Consider the following 24,190-nt stretch of genomic DNA (forward strand, 5'->3'; position numbering starts at 1 on the left):
TTTGAGCATTGTCTGTACTTTTCCACTACTTTGATCTGTATTTCCTTTTGTCTCTCTACTGCATCTGAACCAGCTGTAATGACATTCATTTGACTAAAAAAAAAGTTGCAGAATTATTTTGTCTATTTATCTGGATAAACTTGCTCTTGTAACACAAACATACTTTGGGGTTGATGGACAGTTCTAAAGACTGAGCTTGAGATAAGTATCGCTTATCAGGAGCTGCTGTGCAACTTTGCCTTGCTATTTTAAAGAGGCAACATGCAAAACAGAGTCAACATTCTAGACTGGGATTAAAGTTCATATTTTTTTAAGGTTATTAATTATTTAATTCACCGATACTTCACTCCCTGTATCAATACTTAAAATAAATAATATAGATGAATGGTTGACGTTGCTATATTGGTGCATTATATATTTATTTAGGATTTTATTAATCATTTGGCCCTTTTGTGGCCAGGGGCCAATTTTTCAGGTCAAATGAGTTACACAGGTATTTAAGTGATTTATTCAGTTTTTTTTTTGTATGAATGTGAGACAGATAGGTGGACTAAAATCTTAGCCATCTTCCAGTTTAAATGAATGCATGCAAACACCACTACTGAACATCAGCAGTCACCAGTGTTGGCGCTTCAGTTCTGCTTTGCCAGTTGCACCCTCTTAATAACTACCCCTTCAACCCACCTTAGTTATGGCTCAAGTGCATGAAGTTTTAACTGCACCTATGTACTATTAGCTAATAGAGAAAAAAGTGCAAGGGAAAGGTTAGTGTTTTACAGCTTTGAAAGCCAGTAGCATAAATGCCATTATTATATTTGAGATATGAACTGAAGTAATTTAGCACTCTGTGTGTGAAATAAACTGTAGCAGCTGCTTGCTACAAATGTAGCAATCACATAAAAAGACTGCATTTGCTTTGTAAGATTAACATCATCTTCCAGATTATGTATCTGATTGGTCCCTGATGGTTGTACTTTGCACAGCTGATTGAGTATAGCATTCAGAGGACCCTTTTTTTTTTGCTTTTGAGTTGACGGGGGTGCCAGATGAGGATATGTCACAAGGCACCAGGCATCAGAATAACTAGCTTGTCTTTCAGATGTAGCAGTAACTTGTGATGGGGTTTCAATTATTTACCCTTTAAGAAGATATTGTGTTGGCCTGAGCACATGCAAGCTAAATAAACTTCTTCATTTGGAAAGTACTGCGGCAGGCCGGTATGCAAATAGTTGAAAGATCAAGGTTTTGCCACATATAAGGGCAATAGGAAAGTCTTACTTCATGAATATTAACAAGCTTAAATACACTTCTTATCAAAAATAATAAAGGGGAAAAGACTTTTTGTGAAGTGAGAAACAAAGTACTTTTATTAACAGCTCATTTTCAAATATTTAAAAGTCAATTCTTTGCTTCAGTAGTCCTACATTGATCTTTTAAGTTTAAAACAGTAACATCCAATGTGTTAATTAAACCTAAAGAAAAAAAGTTGTTTCATTATTTGATGGGAAAAATGCAATATATTAGAATGCCTCATCTGCTCTATAATGCCATTTTCTGCATAGCTAAGAACAGTATTTGTTCTGTACAAATTATTGCCCTAGTAGTTCATCCATGTTGAAGTGAATGCTGGGTAATTTTTCTTTCTGTTTCTCTGTCTGAAGGAAAATACTGGCTAAAGTAAAAAGTTGCTGCAGTACTATTGAGTAGAAAAAGTACAGTATTGTGGAACACCACAACTGTCCATCGTTGCTGGTCTGCATTCATTCAGCTGAGCAAAGCACATCTATAGGTTGTGTTTATTCAATTTTGCAAATGTGCAGTATATACAGAAATCTAATTTGTATAATGAATAAAGGCCGTACATTGCTTTCTTGTGATCATTTTTTTCTTTGAAGCATATAAAAACATATCATCGTGACTCTTCCGTGATGTACTTTGTGCAGGTGAATGCTGTACTTAATCAACAGTACAAAGTACAGCCATCAGGGACCGGTCAAATACAATATCTGAAAGATGTTGTTAATCTTCGAAGCAAATGCAGGCTTGTTAAAAAGACAATCATAAATAAGCCATATACAGCACAATAGTCCTGTTTCACAAGCAATTTCCTTTATTAGCCTAGAAGAATAGAGAACTAAGTAACGTAGCATGTTTGGGTGTGGCTAATGGTTACCCATGGCTAGTGAAAGTGAAGACAGCCACAAACAAATATCTGTCATCCATACCTAAACATGGCACATTACTATCATACAACTACATTTAAAAAATACGTTTCTTACTTCTTTTATATAATGGCTTGAAACTTCATGTTCATCCCATCACTTCTTGCTAACTTAAACATCTTGAGATATCATGAGAATTTACTGTACATCCATTACAGTTAACTGAAATACCTATTTAAAAGATAGCTACAGCCAAAATACATCATCTTCTTCTCCCTGAGTTTATTTTCCTCTCTAGCAAATTGTACTTATACCAAAACATAAAAAATAAGCTTGGCTTAGCCATTTGTCTGTTCTGTAACACCTTGGGTTTGAACAAATAATCAAGAACCAGAGACTGAAGTATGTGTGGTTACTAATTGGAAGGGGGGGGGGGGGAGAAGGGAAAATGGAAGACCTGGACTGATGCAGTCCAGTCTACCCATCAACATACCTCCCCTCTTTACAAATCTTAAAAAAGGAATCTGAAAGTCAAAGGGTGTAAATGCTGAATCAAGACTGATGGGAGGTGCCTTTGTATTTTACTCATGTGGAGGCTGACAAAGGGAAGCTTGAGTATCCTCAACAGCATGCACCCCAGAATCCAGAAAAAATGCAGAAAAAACTCCATTCAAGATGCTTGGTTTATGCTGGAGAAAGTCATGAAAATGTGCTGCAGCATTTCAACTTTGTCTTGGGGGAGAAGACCCTCCCCCAAGGTTGAGTTCTAAAAAGCATCCCAAGAAAACCATTGTTTATGACCGGATAAAAGAAGATTTCTACAGACTAATTTTTCACAACTGCTAGAGACTCTTGAAAGCTGGAAAAAAAGGATGCAAAGACAAGACTCATCCAAACACAGAAAAATGCATATGCCTTGGAGCCTACAGGAAGCAATTACTGGAGCTAAGTATTTTGTGAATACCACTGGCACAGTAGGGAGCTTAAAGAGTAAAACAGAGAACTGATAGTGCAAGCCAGACATGGCAAATCTTAAAAAATTTCAAATCACAAAACTGACAAACAACTGTTAAATCCACAAAGCAGGACCTGAAGTAAACCAAAAAGGAGATCCAACAGGCTACACCAAGAGTAATAAAATTTAATACTTTGAAGCGCTTTTCGTCTGCACGATATGCAGACTTCTTCAGAAACACAGTTAAAAACTTTAACCACTCATAAATATAAATTCAAATATGTTCAATTACCTAATTAGTCAAAACAGTCAATTAAACAACCAGTTAAGTAATTGAGCAGTGAGGTATCACGGCTGCCATTTAACGTACAATAACTCCACCTTCTTAAAAAATGGGAGTAAGTTTTACGTTTTAAGTTTTAAGTTTATAGACTCCCTTTTACAGCCCCAAATAATAACATATTATTTTGTAACTTACTTTATGTTATATATGTGATCAGTAAAACTGCTTACAAGGTATAATGTTACACATTGTCCTAAAAACCTACATACATATAGGAAACCATTAGTACATAAAAAGTACTACTTAGCAGGAAAATACATAAGTAATAAATAAATAGTTGATTAATAAGTAATAATACAGTACACCAAATAAACACAAGTGGTAAGTTCTAAGTAAAAACTTACTTGACTACAGTCGATGTCAAATGTAATGCTGTAGTTTTACTATTGTTGGAGTGTTATTAGACTCACAGCAGGCTCATCTCTGCAAACCTTTAAGTTTAAGAATACTACTTTTATTAACAAATACTGATATGAAACCTGTTATTATTACCAACTCTATGGGTGACTTTAAAAGTATACAATTTTTCCTCTGTGTTAATTACTACTGACATAGCTGACTTTTTATCAAAAGGACATACATATGTTCCTAAACAGAAGTTTGATATTGTAAAAGCCATAATAGATGTCAAAGTTTTCATACGGAAACTAAATTTCAATTTGATGATGGGAGGAAGTTTCGACACCATGTATACTATGTAGGTTTTTAGGACAATGTGTAACGTTATACATTGTAAGCAGTTTTACTGATCACATATATAACATAAAGTAAGTTACAAAATAATATGTTATTATTTGGGGCTGTAAGAGGGAGTCTATAAACTTAAAACTTACTCCCATTTTTTAAGAAGGTGGAGTTATTGTACGTTAAATGGCAGCCGTATCCTTGGATACCTCACTGCTCAATTACTTAACTGTTTGTTTAATTGACTGTTTTGACTAATTAGGTAATTGAACAGATTTGAATTTATATTTATAAGAGTGGTTAAAGTTTTTAACTGTGTTTCTGAAGAAGTCTGCATATCGTGCAAAGTATTAAATTGTATTACTCTTGGTGTAGCCTGTTGGATCTCCTTTTTGGTTTACTTCATTTCCTGCTTTGTGGATTTAACAGTTGTTTGTCAGTTTCATGGCTTCAGGATCTGTTGTTAGCCCTAGTGGCTTTTCAGCGAACGCTACACCAGAGCTTTTGAGGAGCTGTGATAGTGCTGCTGTTGTGGCAACAGCTTTGGTAAGTTCTGGGAATAATGGTACTTTACTTGACTCTCTTTTAATGAGGATGGACTCTCTGTGTGCTAGACTCGACCATCTTGACACACAACAGCGGGTTTTAAAGGACCTGTTACATTCTCCAGCTTACTGTAATTCCCATAACAACACGCCGGGAAATGTCAACAAAGTAGGAGTGACTCCACCAGTAATGCTAACCGAAAGTGATCCTATAACCACCAATCCAAGCTCTAATTCATGGAATATTTTAATAGAGTTAAACTCATCTAACGGCGGTGTAGTAGGGGCCGGCGGTAACACAGCACTCAACCCAGGTGATCGACATATTGGGGCTAATAACCTGAGTACTAACGTCCAACACAGATTGCAGGAATTAGGAAATTTTGGACCCGCGAATGATGACAACTACTTAGGCTTGCCAGTACTAGACAACTGGCTAGCTGAAGGATTTGTTTTTTCTTCGTTTACGAACCTGAACAGCCAACAATCTGGGGAAAATAGAGGTAATGACTTTGATGTAAACCTTGCTCCTGACATTGTTTCTAAACTTAAAAATTTTGATAGCATGTTAGTTAAATTGAGGAAATTGCAGCTTGAAATTTCCTACTTCCGTGAATGTTTGGCACGAAAAGTTGTGCCAAAAGGCTTAAGGCACTATCAGTTTCCTACAGGACTGGTACCTAACTCTGTGTTTCATACTGAGTTAATTACATTATTCGACCGGCAAGATTTCGAATTATTGGAATTAATGATAAAACATTATTCTGTGTGGGTGAATGATCTTAGTAAACAAGTGTCAGACTTGGATTCGAGCATTAAATTGCATAATGAATTTACTAGATATAGGTACGAATATAGTTGTACTTTTTCCAGCATAGATCAGTATTTAGAGAAACTTAAATGCAATAAAGTAAAGAAACTCGACTGAGACTGTAAAGCTTATGGGGAAGGCACTGTTTACCCCATTCCATTGTCAGCGCAAATTTGACAAGGACCGTCCGTTTCCCAGAAAGGGTTTTCAGGAAACAATGGAACCAATAATTTACATCAATATGTTAAGCATACACTTAACCCCGATGACACGTCACACAGTACTAATGGAGGTTTGGAAAATAATAACGTCCAAACAGAGCCAGAAGTTAGGAGGAGTGAAAGACTTCAGAATCGTAACCAACAACAGAGTAATGATGGGCAACAGAATTTCAACCAAAATTTTTGGGACACCAGTCGATCTGGGACAATTCCCAAACAACGGAACAACTTTTATTCAAACAAAATGAACAAGCAGAGGTCCAAGAAATGCAGGACATGATACATTTTCCTGATGAAATTAGTAGTGTAGATGTAGGTCTGATTGATTATTGTTTCGAATATGATAGTAACTTCTTGGTTGTGAGTTCGAATGAAACTAATGCTAATTCTACTGCTAAATTTGATGTATGCAATAGAGAAGATGATATTTCATTAACAAATACGGATATGAAACCCATTATTATTACCAACTCTATGGGTGACTTTAAAGTATACAATTTTTCCTCTGTGTTAATTAATACTGACATAGCTGACTTTTTATCAAAAGGACATACATATGTTCCTAAACAGAAGTTTGATATTGTAAAAGCCATAATAGATGTCAAAGTTTTCACACGGAAACTAAATTTCAATTTGATGATGGGAGGAAGTTTAGACACCATGTACACTAATCTGTTTAGAGTTCCTAGCACTTTTAACCCCCGTTGCATCCACTAGTGCAGATCTTTGAACAGATGTGTGAACTAGACATGAGACAGAGATTTGAACACCCTCACAACAGTTACAGTAACGATCATATTTGTAAAATGGAGCGGGAACATCTTGAGTACATCAAGACACATAACATCCGGATCTGTAAGCCAGATAAAGGTGGGGGTGTGGTAGTCTTTGACAACACTGATAATTTTGAATGGATGTTGAAACTTTTGGATAACCCTTCATATGAACTGAGTTCGAGATCTGAAGTTAATAGGGCATACACTATCATCAAAAGTAGTATAGAGTACATGTTTATTGAGGGTAGAATACAAGAATTTTACAATTTTATGGCTACCTCATACCCTAGGTTTCCATATCTGTTTGGTATTCCCAAAATTCATAAGGATTTGGTGAGTCCCCCTATGAGACCACTAGTGGATGGATGGGGTTCTCCTACCTATTCCTGTGCTAAAATTGTGGACTCTATTTTGCAAAAATATTTGTTACTTGAACATCAAATTTGCAAAGACTCACGGTCATTCCTAGAGAGGATAGATAAGTTAGAATTTGATACTAGTTACAATTTTCTTACAGTAGATGTGAAAGACTCATACACTTGTATCCCTCAAGATATAGGAATAGAATGGGTGAGCCTTATGTTAAAGAAAAATGGAGCTACTGCCAGAGAGATATCTCTTGTGATTGAACTCCTTGAAATAATATTATACAACAATTATTTTATGCTAGGCGACAACTTTTATTTACAGAAGGTCGGGGTCGCCATGGGTTCCCCTTGTGGGGCCAGTATAGCCAATTTGGTTATGGCTCATTGGGAAAAAGAGCACGTCTTCACAAATTCTAGACTTATGTCCTATATCGTGTATTATACATGTTATTTAGATGACATTTTTATCTTACTTAAAGGTGATGCCATGGTCGGCAAAATGTTATTGGATTTGTTTAATGCCTCTACCCATTTTTTACGTTTCATTTCTACTTATAGTAATGAAGCTATAGCTTACCTTGACATCTGGTTGGCTAAAAACACTGAGGTGAAAAGCTATGTGGCTTCTGTCCACAGGAAAAATACATACTCTAACTCTTTTTTACATTTTACTAGCTGCCATTCTAACTACCAAAAACGCTCAGTAATTAAAGGTCAGTTAGTTAGAGCGGCTCGTATAGTAAGCCAGGAAGAGGACTTTCTTCATGAGTGTGCACTATTAAAGAGTATGTTTTTACATAGAGGTTACCTGACAACTTTAATAGATGACCTGATTAATGAAGTAAAGAACAAAAGGTTGAATGGTGTATACAAACCTATATTAAATATCAAATTAGCTCAACCAAGATGTACAGTTAATACAGACGCTACAAATATGCTTGGTTTGACTTGTTTATCTAGTACATCAACAAATTTAAAGAATTTGGGGCCAAGGCTTATCTTGACATATAACATGTACAGTTACCACTGTATTGACATCATCTGTAAAAACTGGGGTTTATTTAAAAGTAACCCCACGGTTTACACTAAGGTAGGTGAGCGTCCCGAAGTAACATTTAGGAAAGGTAAAAATTTGAAAGCGATTTTAGAACAACCTTGTCTCACCTTTTCGAAAACACCTGGGATGTTTAAATGTCAAAATTGCAATCAGTGTAGGCACATAGTAGAAAGTAATAGATTTGTTGTACAAAGTATTGAATATAAACTAAGACACAGAGCTGGTTGTAACTCAAAAATGATAGTATACTTGGCCAATTGCCAAGGATGCCCCACAGTTTATGTAGGAAAGACGGAGCGGAGACTACGAGAAAGAATCTATGAACATCAATATGCTGTTAACAAGAAAAAACAGGATAATGCACTGGCCAAGCATATTTCCATTAATATTTATATGGAACATAGCTTTAGGTTCTTAGTTATAGATCAAATACAAGAAAACAAGAGGGTGCCCCATCACCTTTGTTGTTAGAAGAATTAGAACTTAAATGGCAGATTAGGTTAAACGCATACACATTCCCAGGTTTAAATGAATCATGTTCAATAAGTAGTATTCTTAAACTTCAAAGTTTGCAGAGATGAGCCTGCTGTGAGTCTAATAACACTCCAACAATAGTAAAACTACAGCATTACATTTGACATCAACTGTAGTCAAGTAAGTTTCTACTTAGAACTTACCACTTGTTTGTTTATTTGGTGTACTGCATAGTATTACTTATTAATCAACTATTTATTTATTACTTATGTATTTTCCTGCTAAGTAGTACTTTTTATGTACAAATGGTTTCCTATATGTATGTAGGTTTTTAGGACAATGTGTAACATTATACCTTGTAAGCAGTTTTACTGATCACATATATAACATAAAGTAAGTTACAAAATAATATGTTATTATTTGGGGCTGTAAGAGGGAGTCTGTAAACTTAAAATTTACTCCCATTTTTTTAAGAAGGTAGAGTTATTGTACATTAAATGGCAGCCGTATCCTTGGATACCTCACTGCTCAATTACTTAACTGTTTAATTGACTGTTTTGACTAATTAGGTAATTGAACATATTTGAATTTATCAGCAACGAAATAAGTGCAAGCAAAACCAAGAAAACACAGCTGGCAACCGCTAAGGAAGGTAGATGAAACACTGGATAATTGTAGTAAAAAAGTCCACAAGTCAACTGTTAACTGAAGTTAACACTCTTTAATTCCACTCTGTAAACGTTAAACACCAAAGACAAACAGTGTTTTTCGTCCCAGTCACTACCGGAACTTCATCAGACAATTACTTCCTGTAATAGTAGTGCTTATATACAAAATAGTGCATCAGCAACATTAATTAAATTGTCAATTAAACAATTAAAAAAGAGAGTTAATCTTAAACATTAATAAAGTAAAATAAAATAGGGTCCATTTTTCTAAACAAGCTCCATGCAGTCTAAAGTTCACAACTAACTAATGAAGCTAAACATAAACTGAACCCTAGTATCAATAAAGGTCAACAATTGTAAAAGTGCGTGTCATAAATTACTTGGAAGCACTTCGGTCCTAGTTAAGTTTCATTGTTTTGGTAAACAGTTTCCATGGATTATAATTCCCCGTTTAGGACATTGAAAATAAATGCTCCCTATACAAGTAGTTCCCTATCTAAAAGTTTATAATAAAAACCACGCTTAATATGACATAAAAAAGCGAAAATAAACGTAAAACAGTACAAAAAATATATAAAAAGATAGTACATGTAAGCAACTGTTTCCTCCATGTTGCAGAGATCCTCAACTCCGCTGTAATCTCACAGACTGCCCGATTTCGTGAGTGTAAACACCACATAATAGTTACACGGGCCAAGTAGTCTCACTCCCCTACTGGGATACGGTTACCAAGAGAACAAGTTGTATATATCATCAATTGCCAAATCGTACATCCACGATCACAAGCACCCCCAAAAGGCAACGACAAACCTGCCCATATCGCAGTTCCCCACGTCCTACAACGTTATAGCAGCTCACCAACCTTGAAAGCCACATCGCCTATTTCAGTGCAACCTAACTTAGTTGATCGCAAAAAACTCCGCAACCCAGCATTGCACCTGAATGGCGCTGGGGGGCTGTGGTTCAAATCATAGAAACTAAGTCACAGATCCTATCAATGAGTGTTCTACGTTGTATTTGTTTATTTAAGCAACACTCCACTACATAAAAAATGCTTTCATGTGGATAACCACCCATATGCCGCACGTCACAAACAATACACTAGAGTTTCTGACTTTAATTGCTTGTTATGTTTCACTGACCTTAATTTTGCATTCTTTTCAAATAAAGCGTATACTGGTGTTCCGCGAAGTGCAGAACAGATAAATATAAAGTTAAATAGAATAAAATAAAAATAAAATATCAATAAAAATAAAAATAAATATAAATAAGAAAAAAGAAAAATAAAAAATAATAAATAATAATAATCTACGAAATACATAACCTGCCATGTACGGATCTATGGATGTTATCCAAGTATACAACAGTCGCAAAATGAGAAGGTGAAGCCCTGGAAGTAGGTAAAGGTGTTTTTGTTTGGGTAACTACTCTTGTGCGACGTATTTTGAACAGTACACTGGAGTTTCTGACTTTAGTTCCTTGTTATTTTTCACTGACCTAAAATTTGCAGACTTTTCAAATAAGGCTCATGCTTTCACTATCTCTTAGTTTGTGTTCTTATAACATAGTCAATTATTAATGTTTACCCTATTCAGAGTGGATGTAAGAAAAATAATACTAAGAAACAGTTTGTATGTACTGTTTTAATATGTATATTTGAAAATTGCTACTGACATTATTCTATTATTCGCAAAATGAAAAGGTGAAGCCCTGGTAGTAGGTAAAGGTGTTTTTGTTTGGGTAACTACTCTTGTGCGACGTATTTTGAACAGTACACTGGAGTTTCTGACTTTAGTTCCTTGTTATTTTTCACTGACCTAAAATTTGCAGACTTTTCAAATAAGGCTCATGCTTTCACTATCTCTTAGTTTGTGTTCTTGTTACATAGTCAATTATTAATGTTTACCCTATTCAGAGTGGATGTAAAAAAAATAATACTAAAAAACAGTTTGTATGTACTGTTTTAATATGTATATTTGAAAATTACTACTGACATTATTCTATTTTTAGCCTGGTCTAGTCCCTTTTCATTACATATTGTGCTGTTAGGTTCTATCTTAGTAAATTCTTAATTTTTAAGATACATGAAATGGAACAACTTTCATTTAGGCCTGGGGATGTACATGCCATTAACCTAACTTGCCATTTCAATTCTCTTCTTTCTAAGTCCAGTTTCAACATAATGTCATTCACCAACCCTTCCTCGGTAAAGTTTTTTCTAATTTGATCAATTACCAAAAATTTGAATTTATGATCCGGGTACTTTATACAGTGCCTGGCTAGGGCATTATCATCCTTGTTTTTGGCAATTGCATAACAGTGCTCATAAATCCTATCACGGAGTCGTCTATCAGTTTTGCCCACATAGAATGAAAAACATTCTGTGCACTGGGCTAGATAGACGACTCCTTTAGAATTACAGTTGCACATTGTATTAACTTGGAAAGTTTCGTTTCTGATGTTAAACCTCTCTGAAGTATTTATGTATGCACAATATTTGCAACTCCCACATTTGGTTGTCCCTCTTTTGGATAATTTAATTTTACTTTTTGTTTCCAATAGTTTTTTCAAATTATAGCCCCTTCTATATGTAATAATTGGGCCATGAGCAAGGATGTCTGTTAAGTCTTTGTCTAATGACAAAGATCGCCAGTACTTCCTAACTATATTACCTATATCTGATGCTTCAATACAGTATGTAAAAGTAAATGCAGTGCTGAAGTTTTCTTCAGTTTGACCCTCCCCATTGTCAGACTCTTGTAATGTAATCATTGTAAGGTGAGATGAATTTTGGTCAGAGTTACCATTATACACTACAGTGATGTTGGATTTTACTTGACCATTCAAAATTGGTACATAAGTGCCCTTGGTTCTTTTTTCAATAACCTCTTCAAATATACCTTTTAAAAATGAGACTGGGTAACCCCTGTTTATGAACATCTCATGCAGCAAGTTACATTCTTCATGGAAATCCTCTTCGCTTGTTACCATTCTGGCAGCCCTCACTAGTTGTCCTTTGACAACTGATTTCTTTTGGTGGTGTGGGTGCATGCTGGTGAAGTGTAGGTAACTGTTACAATGAGTCTCTTTTCTATGAATCTTCGCTGTGTATTTATCTAAGTTTTTTGATAAACACACATCAAGGAAGTTGATTGTACTACACTGAAAGTTTTTGGTAAACTTCAAAAAATGTGTTGTTGAACTCAGGTAGTCCACTAGTTGGTTTGCATAGTCTTCGTCCCCCTTAATAATAATGAATATGTCATCCAAAAACCTTTTGTAACAAAGGATTTGGTTCATCCAAGTACTATTAAGTAGGTGTTCTTTTTCCCAAAAGGCTAAAACCAAATTGGCGAAGCTCGAACCCACAGGGGAACCCATGGCTACCCCTACCTTTTGTCTGAAAAGCAAACCCTCAAAGAAAATAAAGTTGTTTGCTAAAATAATCCCCAGTAATTGTTCAACCAACAAACATTCATCATCTTGCGCTCCCTTGCTCCGAATAAAGTCTATGACCCACTCAATCCCAATGGCATGTGGGATGCAGGAATATAACTCACAGATGTCAACTGTTAAAAAGTTTCCTGATGCATTAAATGGTGTATTCTGGATGCATTCTAGGAAGGACCAAGAATCCTTTAATATCTGTGATTCAGATTCTACATATTTTTTGAGAATGCAGTCAACCATCTTAGCAGATGGATATGTTATGGACTGCCTTGCATCTACCAAAGCCCTGAATGGTGGATTAAACACATTTTTATGTAACTTTGGTATACCAAAGATTTTGGGAATTCTAGGTGCTAACATCGTAATATAGCTATATTGGTTAATGTTTATAATACCATCTGTGTAAAGGTCACTGAAGAACATCTTTATTCGGTTGTACGCTTGGTTAAGTTCATTTCTACTTGTCTCCTCGTATGTTTCACTACCTAAAATTGAGACCATGATGTTTGAATAGTCACTGTTATAAAACACTGCTATCCCCCCACCTTTATCAGGTTTCATGAGCCTCAATGGTAGTTCTCTGATTGAATTAAGTAAATAAGTTTCCTCATTTGACATGTTGACTTTAAGACCATTGCTAGAATGTTTGTTGAGTTCCCTAAATTCACTGATGCACAGATGTTCAAATAAATTTAAGGTATCATTGTGAGGTGGATTATAAGTACTAGCTATCTTAAGTTCACTTGTGTTGTAACTATTGTTACCAAACATGGTGTTTAAATTTAATTTACGTGTGAACATTTTAAAGTCTAGAATTAATTCAGAGATATCACATTTTCTTGTTGGAACAAAGGTCATTCCCTTAGCAAACAATTCCACTAATTTAGAGTCAATGTGACATTCAGTGTAGTTGTAAATTTTAAAGTCATTTTTGATGTTTGATATGACTTCAAACAGTCTTAATCCTGATGTTGGTTGTTGCTCCTTGTGTTGTATCTCCGTTTCTGACCATGGGGGGGATTGGTTATCCAATTGTTCCCCCTCCCCCCCTGGTAGTTTTTTTGTCCACTTTGATGGTGCCTGGTAACATTCCCAAGCTGAGCATTATGACTTGTTTCCGGTTCGATGTTGGTATCATCAAAAGTTTCCTCATCTATGTACACATGGTCGAGGGGCATTGCATAGGTATTCGTAGTAGATCTAACTGTCCCATGCCTATTTTTATTTTGTTGTTTCAGATAACCGGGACCATTTGATTTTACTGCAGTATTGACTTTGTTAGTGAGTGGGGGTTTTGGAAAAGCTACCCCTTCTCTATATGCTTTTAGGTCCCTCTGTAGTTTTTTTAGTTTATTGCCTTTAAGTTTGACCATTTGTTGAGAAACACTATTAAGAGTTCTATCAAATTCAAATTTGTATCTACTGAAATCCATATCATTTTTTATCTCATTTTCCAGGTTGGATATTTCATTGTTCAGTTCTTCAAGAGAAATGGTATAGTGTTTTATCATGCACTTTAAAATTTCCAGGCCTTGGTTGTTGTATAGTTCAGTTAAGTCATTAAAGAAATCAGAACCAAATACAAGGCCAGTGGGGTAGGAAAAAAGCCTTAACCCCTTAGGCACAATTTTTTCTTGCACACATCTGTTTAGATAGTTTAGTTCTAACTGTAGTTTTTTTGCTTTAAACAGTTTATTATCAAAGATCTTAAGTTTTTCAGTAAGATTACCCATGTTTAAACTGTTATCAGATTGGTCAGTACCTGTGTTTTGTTCATCCATATTCAGTTCTGCATTCAGCCATGACCTGATGTTAAAGTTATTGTCCAAACTAATAGGCCTCCGTTCTATGTGATCCACTGGCTGACGCTGCTCATTTTGAAATTTCCCCTGCCTTTGGGGAAGCTGTTGGTGGTTACTGTTTGTATTGTGGGGTGAAAAAGAACCCCTCGAATGTCCGCTGGAGTTAGAGCTGGTAACATTGTCAACTTTCTCCGATAAGCGGTCAAGGCGTACATTAATTAAGTTCAATAATTGGGTCAAGTTACCCTGTGATAGGTTTTGGTCCCCTTCATCTTCCATCACAAAAACGGCTGTCAAGAAAAAACCAGCAACGAAATAAGTGCAAGCAAAACCAAGAAAACACAGCTGGCAACCGCTAAGGAAGGTAGATGAAACACTGGATAATTGTAGTAAAAAAGTCCACAAGTCAACTGTTAACTGAAGTTAACACTCTTTAATTCCACTCTGTAAACGTTAAACACCAAAGACAAACAGTGTTTTTCGTCCCAGTCACTACCGGAACTTCATCAGACAATTACTTCCTGTAATAGTAGTGCTTATATACAAAAAAAAGTAGTATAGAGTACATGTTTATTGAGGGTAGAATACAAGAATTTTACAATTTTATGACTACCTCATACCCTAGGTTTCCATATCTGTTTGGTATTCCCAAAATTCATAAGGATTTGGTGAGTCCCCCTATGAGACCACTAGTGGATGGATGGGGTTCTCCTACCTATTCCTGTGCTAAAATTGTGGACTCTATTTTGCAAAAATATTTGTTACTTGAACATCAAATTTGCAAAGACTCACGGTCATTCCTAGAGAGGATAGATAAGTTAGAATTTGATACTAGTTACAATTTTCTTACAGTAGATGTGAAAGACTCATACACTTGTATCCCTCAAGATATAGGAATAGAATGGGTGAGCCTTATGTTAAAGAAAAATGGAGCTACTGCCAGAGAGATATCTCTTGTGATTGAACTCCTTGAAATAATATTATACAACAATTATTTTATGCTAGGCGACAACTTTTATTTACAGAAGGTCGGGGTCGCCATGGGTTCCCCTTGTGGGGCCAGTATAGCCAATTTGGTTATGGCTCATTGGGAAAAAGAGCACGTCTTCACAAATTCTAGACTTATGTCCTATATCGTGTATTATACATGTTATTTAGATGACATTTTTATCTTACTTAAAGGTGATGCCATGGTCGGCAAAATGTTATTGGATTTGTTTAATGCCTCTACCCATTTTTTACGTTTCATTTCTACTTATAGTAATGAAGCTATAGCTTACCTTGACATCTGGTTGGCTAAAAACACTGAGGTGAAAAGCTATGTGGCTTCTGTCCACAGGAAAAATACATACTCTAACTCTTTTTTACATTTTACTAGCTGCCATTCTAACTACCAAAAACGCTCAGTAATTAAAGGTCAGTTAGTTAGAGCGGCTCGTATAGTAAGCCAGGAAGAGGACTTTCTTCATGAGTGTGCACTATTAAAGAGTATGTTTTTACATAGAGGTTACCTGACAACTTTAATAGATGACCTGATTAATGAAGTAAAGAACAAAAGGTTGAATGGTGTATACAAACCTATATTAAATATCAAATTAGCTCAACCAAGATGTACAGTTAATACAGACGCTACAAATATGCTTGGTTTGACTTGTTTATCTAGTACATCAACAAATTTAAAGAATTTGGGGCCAAGGCTTATCTTGACATATAACATGTACAGTTACCACTGTATTGACATCATCTGTAAAACTGGGGTTTATTTAAAAGTAACCCCACGGTTTACACTAAGGTAGGTGAGCGTCCCAAGTAACATTTAGGAAAGGTAAAAATTTGAAAGCGATTTTAGAACAACCTTGTCTCACCTTTTCGAAAACACCTGGGATGTTTAAATGTCAAAATTGCAATCAGTGTAGGCACATAGTAGAAAGTAATAGATTTGTTGTACAAAGTATTGAATATAAACTAAGACACAGAGCTGGTTGTAACTCAAAAATGATAGTATACTTGGCCAATTGCCAAGGATGCCCCACAGTTTATGTAGGAAAGACGGAGCGGAGACTACGAGAAAGAATCTATGAACATCAATATGCTGTTAACAAGAAAAAACAGGATAATGCACTGGCCAAGCATATTTCCATTAATATTTATATGGAACATAGCTTTAGGTTCTTAGTTATAGATCAAATACAAGAAAACAAGAGGGGTGCCCCATCACCTTTGTTGTTAGAAGAATTAGAACTTAAATGGCAGATTAGGTTAAACGCATACACATTCCCAGGTTTAAATGAATCATGTTCAATAAGTAGTATTCTTAAACTTCAAAGTTTGCAGAGATGAGCCTGCTGTGAGTCTAATAACACTCCAACAATAGTAAAACTACAGCATTACATTTGACATCAACTGTAGTCAAGTAAGTTTTTACTTAGAACTTACCACTTGTTTGTTTATTTGGTGTACTGCATAGTATTACTTATTAATCAACTATTTATTTATTACTTATGTATTTTCCTGCTAAGTAGTACTTTTTATGTACAAATGGTTTCCTATATGTATGTAGGTTTTTAGGACAATGTGTAACATTATACCTTGTAAGCAGTTTTACTGATCACATATATAACATAAAGTAAGTTACAAAATAATATGTTATTATTTGGGGCTGTAAGAGGGAGTCTGTAAACTTAAAATTTACTCCCATTTTTTTAAGAAGGTAGAGTTATTGTACATTAAATGGCAGCCGTATCCTTGGATACCTCACTGCTCAATTACTTAACTGTTTAATTGACTGTTTTGACTAATTAGGTAATTGAACATATTTGAATTTATATTTATAAGAGTGGTTAAAGTTTTTAACTGTGTTTCTGAAGAAGTCTGCATATCGTGCAGACGAAAAGCGCTTCAAAGTATTAAATTTTATTACTCTTGATGTAGCCTGTTGGATCTCCTTTTTGGTTTACTTCAGGTCCTGCTTTGTGGATTTAACAAATCTTAAAAATATCTGAACTGCTCAACAATAGGAATATGGTACTAGGCATCATTCAGATCCAGTTTTATTATGAAAGATAGACTTGGGATCAATGACAAATAGGTTTGAAGTGGTAACATCTTAAACTTGAGGATCCTGACATGGAGAGTTAGAGCTGAAAGATTCAGTACTGGCCTCCAGGATCCTTCTGGTCTAGGGCCTAGAAAAATCCTTGTATAATAAATGTTTCCCAGAAGATTTAAGGGCACTAGTTTTATTATTCCCTAACAGACCATTTTGTGCAAGACAGGAGTAAGTAGAGGAACCTTGTTCTCTGGGCTGAAGAAAATCCCCTGGAAAGGAGGGAGAGATTCCCATTGCTAAGTGTACCCTTCTTGGATTATCCTCAGAACCCAAGTATCAGAGATTATCTGATGCCAAAATGGAAGCTGAAGTCTGAAAGAAATGGAAAGGCTGTCAGGGTGGCTGAGCAAGTCTGAACCAGTGGAATAATGCTGACTGGGAAGCTGTCCTTGAGTTTTTGAAGCTTTTTCTTATTTTTAGAATTTTCTTTTATACTGCCCCTTCAGTTGCTGGCCCCTTGCTTTTTAAACTCTTTACTGGGGAAGGAGGCTGAGGAGGAGGTCAAACTGTTATTAGATCCGAAAAAGAAAGGTTGAAAAAGCTGCATTACTCATTTTACCATGTTTCCTCACACGCAGAATAGCCAAATAAGGAATCTTTATCTAAGGGTGAATTCAAGAATCTCAGATTTGACTTCATCAGAGAGGTTTTGAGAGTGAAACCATGCAAGTCACCTCAAAAGTGTTCTGGAAGCAGTATGAGTGGTATAAGCTTACTTCAAAAATGTTTAGTCATCTAAGAAACAGTTGTCACAGACGCATTTAACCTCAGAAGTGGGAAGATAATGATTTTTGCTTAAATACTTTTGCATATGGGCTTGGTAATTTAAAATCCTGAAAGTTAAAGTGCATGAAGAATACATTTTCTTCTCCAGAATTGTCCATTGCTTTCCCCTCTATCAGGAGTAGTGGGATTAGAAGCAATAACTTGTTTGCCAGCAGCAGATTTAGAGGGAGAAATGACTACTGGGTCTGTCTTAGGGTTAGAAAACAGGTATTTGTTTGCCTAGGGTACCTATATATAACTTATCACACCTCTTGGAAGAAGACTGTCCTTCAGGTATTTTGGATACAGTAAGAGAAAACATTCTCTACAGCATACAAAAACAGGAGGTATGGGTTTAGCTTTAAGCATTAAATCATTAAGTCACATATTAAATCATAATACAGTATCTGTGCCACAGAGGCTTCACTATGTTCCCATTGAAAAATAATCTCATATTACACAAAATCTCAGTGAAAGAAGCCAGAAACTATGTTTACTTCAGAATCAGAAGATCTGCCAGAGTCAAATCCTGTAAGGTACACCCCTGCCTCGTGAAGACTGTTCCCCTGACTGATTATTTCTATCAAACTGGGAAGGAACACTTTTCCTTTTCTTGCCTGAGGTTTTACTTGGCTTATAAAAAGGCAGAAATCTTCAGCAAAGCCTGGTAAATCAACACTATCAAAACAGTGATAAGGATCCTGACTGTTTTTCTGACCAAACACAGTGCCCCTAGTATGGCTTGGGCTTGCTCATTAGGTAGTCAGATCCCAGTTTCTATAATCCTGTTCCAGCAAAGTGAAGACCCTTCACAAAAATGATTCTCCCTGGCATTCTCTACAGCAACAGAGGATGTGGCTATCATCTGGCATTTGGGGGTCACAAATGTTACACCAAGAGAACTGGGGAACAATAATGGACGGTGTGAGGAACAACAGGCTGCCACAGCAAAGTTACCCAACAGCAGCTTAAGCAAAGAAGCCAGACAAACCCTAGAAGACTCCTTCACCAGTTTCTTTTTTTGTGTGCTAGGGATAGTAATACTGTGAAAACAGACTACTGCATCACACACAAGCTGAGAATGAGGAAGGGAAAGCATGTAGCATAACCAAGAAGAGCTATTAAGGAAAAAGGAAGAGAACTAGTGGTAATGAGGTAAGTATATCACTAAATGTCCCACACAAATACAATGTCCTTTCTCTAACACACAAGCTATTAGAACTGTCTAGGTTTTTAGTCATAAAACAAACTTTTCCTTACCAAAAAATTCACAGAAGCAACACCAACACACTTCTGTTATGATAAATGGTTGTTCACCCTCTCTTTGTTTAACAAGCATTTACACAGAATTCTTGTGAAATAAACATCAGTTTTCCACAGAAAATTAAATTTTAAAAGGAAGACTTTCCCAAACAGGGACTTATCTTCTTAGCTTGAAGATTGCAGCCAAGTGACAGGAACTATGGTAAGTGCTGATTAGAAGCGCTTACTTCAGCAGCAAAAAGCTCTCAAGTTTCTCCACCACCTGGCTTTTAAATGTAGCTTTCTATGCATTCCAGTCAAGCAGAGTGCATGGAAAGTGCTCAAAGTTTTTAGAAGCTGCTGTGTGTGTGTGAGAGTGTGTGTGTGAGAGTGTGTGTGTGTGTGTGTGTGTGTGTGTGTGTGTGTGTGTGTGTGTGTGTGTGTGTTGTTCTTCTTCTTTCGGCTTTCCCAGTTAGGGGTCGCCACAGCAGAACTGGGGGTAAAACCAATATAGCCTAGACTACTGCAATGGTGGTACATTCATGAACATTACACAACTGTGCTAACATTTTGATTCACATACATAAGATTGCTATGGTAACTACTGCAGTGTTTTAGCATCACAGTCACCTTACAAATGTAACAAATTCCTATGACTATATTATTGTACAGCTAGATGCTCTTTCACTAAATTCCAGTTTAGTGGAACTCCACCTTCCAAGTTGTTTTATTATTCTATAAAAGGCATTAATTGTTCATCCTTGCTTCTCTCATAACAACCTATTCCCACACTTGTCAATCCAGCTGGAACTGTTTGATGTCTGCCATCCCATCCAGTCTGCATAATCTTACACTACAGTTTTATAGCTGTACTGTGTAGCTTTGCAATTCCTGGCTAATCTAACTAAGGCAGTTCAGTAGCAGGACTGAACATGTGGTGTAGGAATGTGGGTGAAGAAATGAAGCAAGATGCTGGATAAATGCCAGTGTACAGAGAGTTAATCAGCGAAGGTAAAATTTAAAAACAGTCAACCTACTGCTTAATTGTAGCACAGTATAAAAAACAAAACAGGATAAACTCTAATTTGCTTTAAATAAACACTGAAGTAAAACTTATGTTTTTAGTACATCTACTCACATGTTAATATGATCAAAGGCATGTACCAAATCCAACAGAACTTATTATTTTGCATATACTAGTAAGCTTACATAGAGAAGCATGTGTATGACCCCCACCCCCAAACACACACACACCAAAGTTTCAAATACAAGCAAAAATTAATGTTTCAGTAAATGTTTTATCTTATAAGAATTGGCTTCTAGTCCAGAATTTCATCTTGCATGAAATTATATGAGGCAAACATAACAATATCCACAAAAGTATCACTAGATCTAAATCTTAAATTTCACTTACCAGCACCTTTCTTATTTCTGCTTACTTAATCAAATATTCTACTCCTATTCTGAAGTCCTTTTTGCCTTGTCTATCTCCAGGGTATATTCTGGCACTTTTAAGTAGCTTGCATTTAAGTTTTAAATCAACTTCATGCCACATGAATTGTTTCATAGAAATGCTTAGGTTAAAATTCCAACATTCATGCTACGACTGTCATTTTCAACACTATTTTTCAATCTTGTCTAAGTCTGATGTGGAAGTCATGCAAATGTATACCATCTGTCTTTCTACAACATTTAAAGCAAGAAGCAAAAAGGGACTTAAACCAGAAAACTAAATACGTGGTTGGTGGATGCAGTTTTTTAAGCCAGTATATGTATCAAATGAAACAGACTAAGAAGAACAGAAAAGGAAACCAGCAACCTCAGTCAATATTTTTCTTGAAACCACTTACTGAGAAAGATTCTGAAAAATATAACTTAAGACTGCACATGAAGGCCTGAAGTGCATTTATAACTTATACATGGAACAATACTGCTGTTACCCGGCTCGATCATATGTTTATATAAGCATTCACCATCTAAAATGTTTACACCAGTGATAAATCTGTCACCATCCCCCCACTTCCTCAGCACTATAGAACCCTCAGCTGTTATTTTACTGTATAAAACAATTGACCCTATATGCTAGCTACTCCTTCATATTTAACATATCCCATAAAATCCAACTTACAGCTTTGTTGATGAGATTGTCTGGTTTAGGAGGAGGAAGTAAAGAAATTAGAAACAAATCCTTATTTCTGGTATATTAGAAACAACACTCCACAAACTAGAAAAAGGAATAAATGAACAAAAATCCAAACATGGGGATCTAAAGAAGTTTCACCATTGAGTGTAATGAAAAGCGCTTAATAAATATTGTTTTTTAATTATAGTAGTTCTGCTATCGGTTTTTGCCTCTTTGTAGCCATGTTTAGATTAGAAATAACACTTAAATCCTGACCAACACATGGCCATGAGCTACTGAATCTGTACTCCCCAGCTGACAAAGGACATTTTATAGATTTGGCAGTGATAATATTACATCAGACACTTCTAGTGCTTCTTTGTAACCTATAGTGTCTATGATTAAACTATGCCAAATGGACTCCTATTAATTCACCATGTTATCTAAAACAAACTTACTAATTTATGACCCAGCAGTTATAGATCTGCCTCTTAGTAAACATGAACACTCACAGGAAAGAGTGCCTGCTGCAAGCAAAAGTGCAAATATAATCATGGAAGAGCATGCCACGTGCATAACATCCTAAACAGAAATGTATATGTAGTGCTCAGCACTGTAGCACACCCAGCTTCACAAACCTGTGAACTCCTTAAATCAGACACGGACAACCAGTTATTACACCACCACCACCATATGAACACTTTCCATCCCAATGACTAAAATCAACTCAGTTCACAAATCTTACCATGTTTTATTTGTTGCAGAACAAAAGTGCTCACTTATTAACTACATGCTCATCTTCAGCCATTTGGACTTGTGGATTAGTGGTTGTTTTTTTTTTTCAGTCCACTACACTTTTTTTTGTTTGGCAATCTTGAAACCCTGTTGGTAGTTTTGCGCTTTTACTTCAGAAGTGAGTTTATCCATAATGATGGCTCAAGCCTTGAAAAGGCATACCCTCCAGGGGTTGTTTTAAAGGGCTATTAGTTAGCATTAAGAATCACCCCATAAGTGAGCCAATTTAAGTGTAGACTATGACCGCGGTGGTGGTGCTGCGGTAGCGTTGTTGCCTCACAGTAAGATGCTGTCCGGTTCGATACTCAGTTAGAGCATCTTCTGCGTGGATACATGCGTGAATGGGCGTACCTTCGTTGAAGGTTGTGCGTCAGGTCTGGCAACTCGTCACTTAAAATATCTACTGCCAATCATTAGCAGTCCGGAGTTCCGCTGTGGCGACCCCTAACTGGGAAAAGCCGAAAGACACAACAACAACAACAAAACTATGACAGTCATTTCTGAAGTGCATGAGACAATAAAAACTTTCTAAGAATGCATATGTTTTAATACCTAACACAGAAAGGAGGCCTGAAATAAATGCTAGGATGCATATACTTTAAGGCTTGAGGAGCTGTAACTTGAAATGCTTTGAATTTGGATGCTGCCTCTCTACTTCATTGAGATGCCAGTGTTTTGAAAGTTAGCCATTCCAATGTCTGCATTCAGTAAGCTGAGGCTTTAACTGCCTTTAATGTTTTCTTTACTGGGATATAAACATTGACACAAACCTAGTTTGACAAGACTCTCCCGGGGAGTGGCCCAATAGAAAATATTTAAACCTAGTTCAGACCCCAAATGTGTTATAAGTTCATAGGTCAAAATATTTGACATGATAAAACTGAAATGGCGTACAATTTGAAGAAAATCTATAGATAATGCAACTATTAAATGAAAACTGCAGCAAACCAGGGATAGTGAGGAACTACTTTTTAAATATAGATTCATCCACAAATTGTACACAACACAAACAGAAAAAAAAAAGAAAAGGTTGATCATGGTTTGATAAAAATAATTAATACCGAGGATGTATACTGTGTCATGTTTACTCATCTGTGTATTCATTAGATTTGGACTTTGTCTACATTGTTTACATTTACGGAAAATTATACAATGACTGCTCATTACTATTCAAAAACTATTAGAAAACATTACCAAACAGATTGTTGTAAATCGTGCATATACCAATAGAAAAAAGTCCCGTCACTGAAGTACCATTGAGCAGCCAGACTTATTTTCTATTAGAGGCATAAGTCTCAAATATCCAGATTTTTGCCTTATATTTTTGGTCTGTTCTTCATATAATTTGTGGTTTTCTGACAAACCACTGAGGAATGAAGTCACTAAATAGTGGCATGCATTTCAGTTTCAGACTTCACATCCTTCAGACAATGCACAGTAACACATATCTTACTATTCTCACAGCTTTCTAAGTTTATAAAAGCATCATTCACAATCAGTTCCCATTTTGGAGCCTTAGCTCCCCTTTTAGTTATGACTTTGTCTACACTGAGCTAAGAGGTTGAGAGGTATGTACAGAGGACAGAGCAAATACAAGGAAACTCAGAAACGTTCTACAAAATTAAAGAAAAGTACCTGATTTTCTTTGTACTTCTGCCTTGTCTCTCTCTCTCGTACCTCTAAACTGTCCAGATTTTATAATTTAAAAAAAAAAAAAAGCAATGGAGATTTTCCTTTCTCCATTGCTTGCTTTCCACAGCACTAAAGTAGTGAACAAGCATGGGAATGTAAGTTCCATAGACATGCAATGTACATCAGCAAATGAGTAAGAATGCAGAAAC

This window comes from Protopterus annectens, chromosome 17.part0 (genome assembly GCF_019279795.1).
Source record: "Protopterus annectens isolate FY-2018-M chromosome 17.part0, PAN1.0, whole genome shotgun sequence".
Lineage (NCBI taxonomy): Eukaryota > Metazoa > Chordata > Ceratodontiformes > Protopteridae > Protopterus > Protopterus annectens.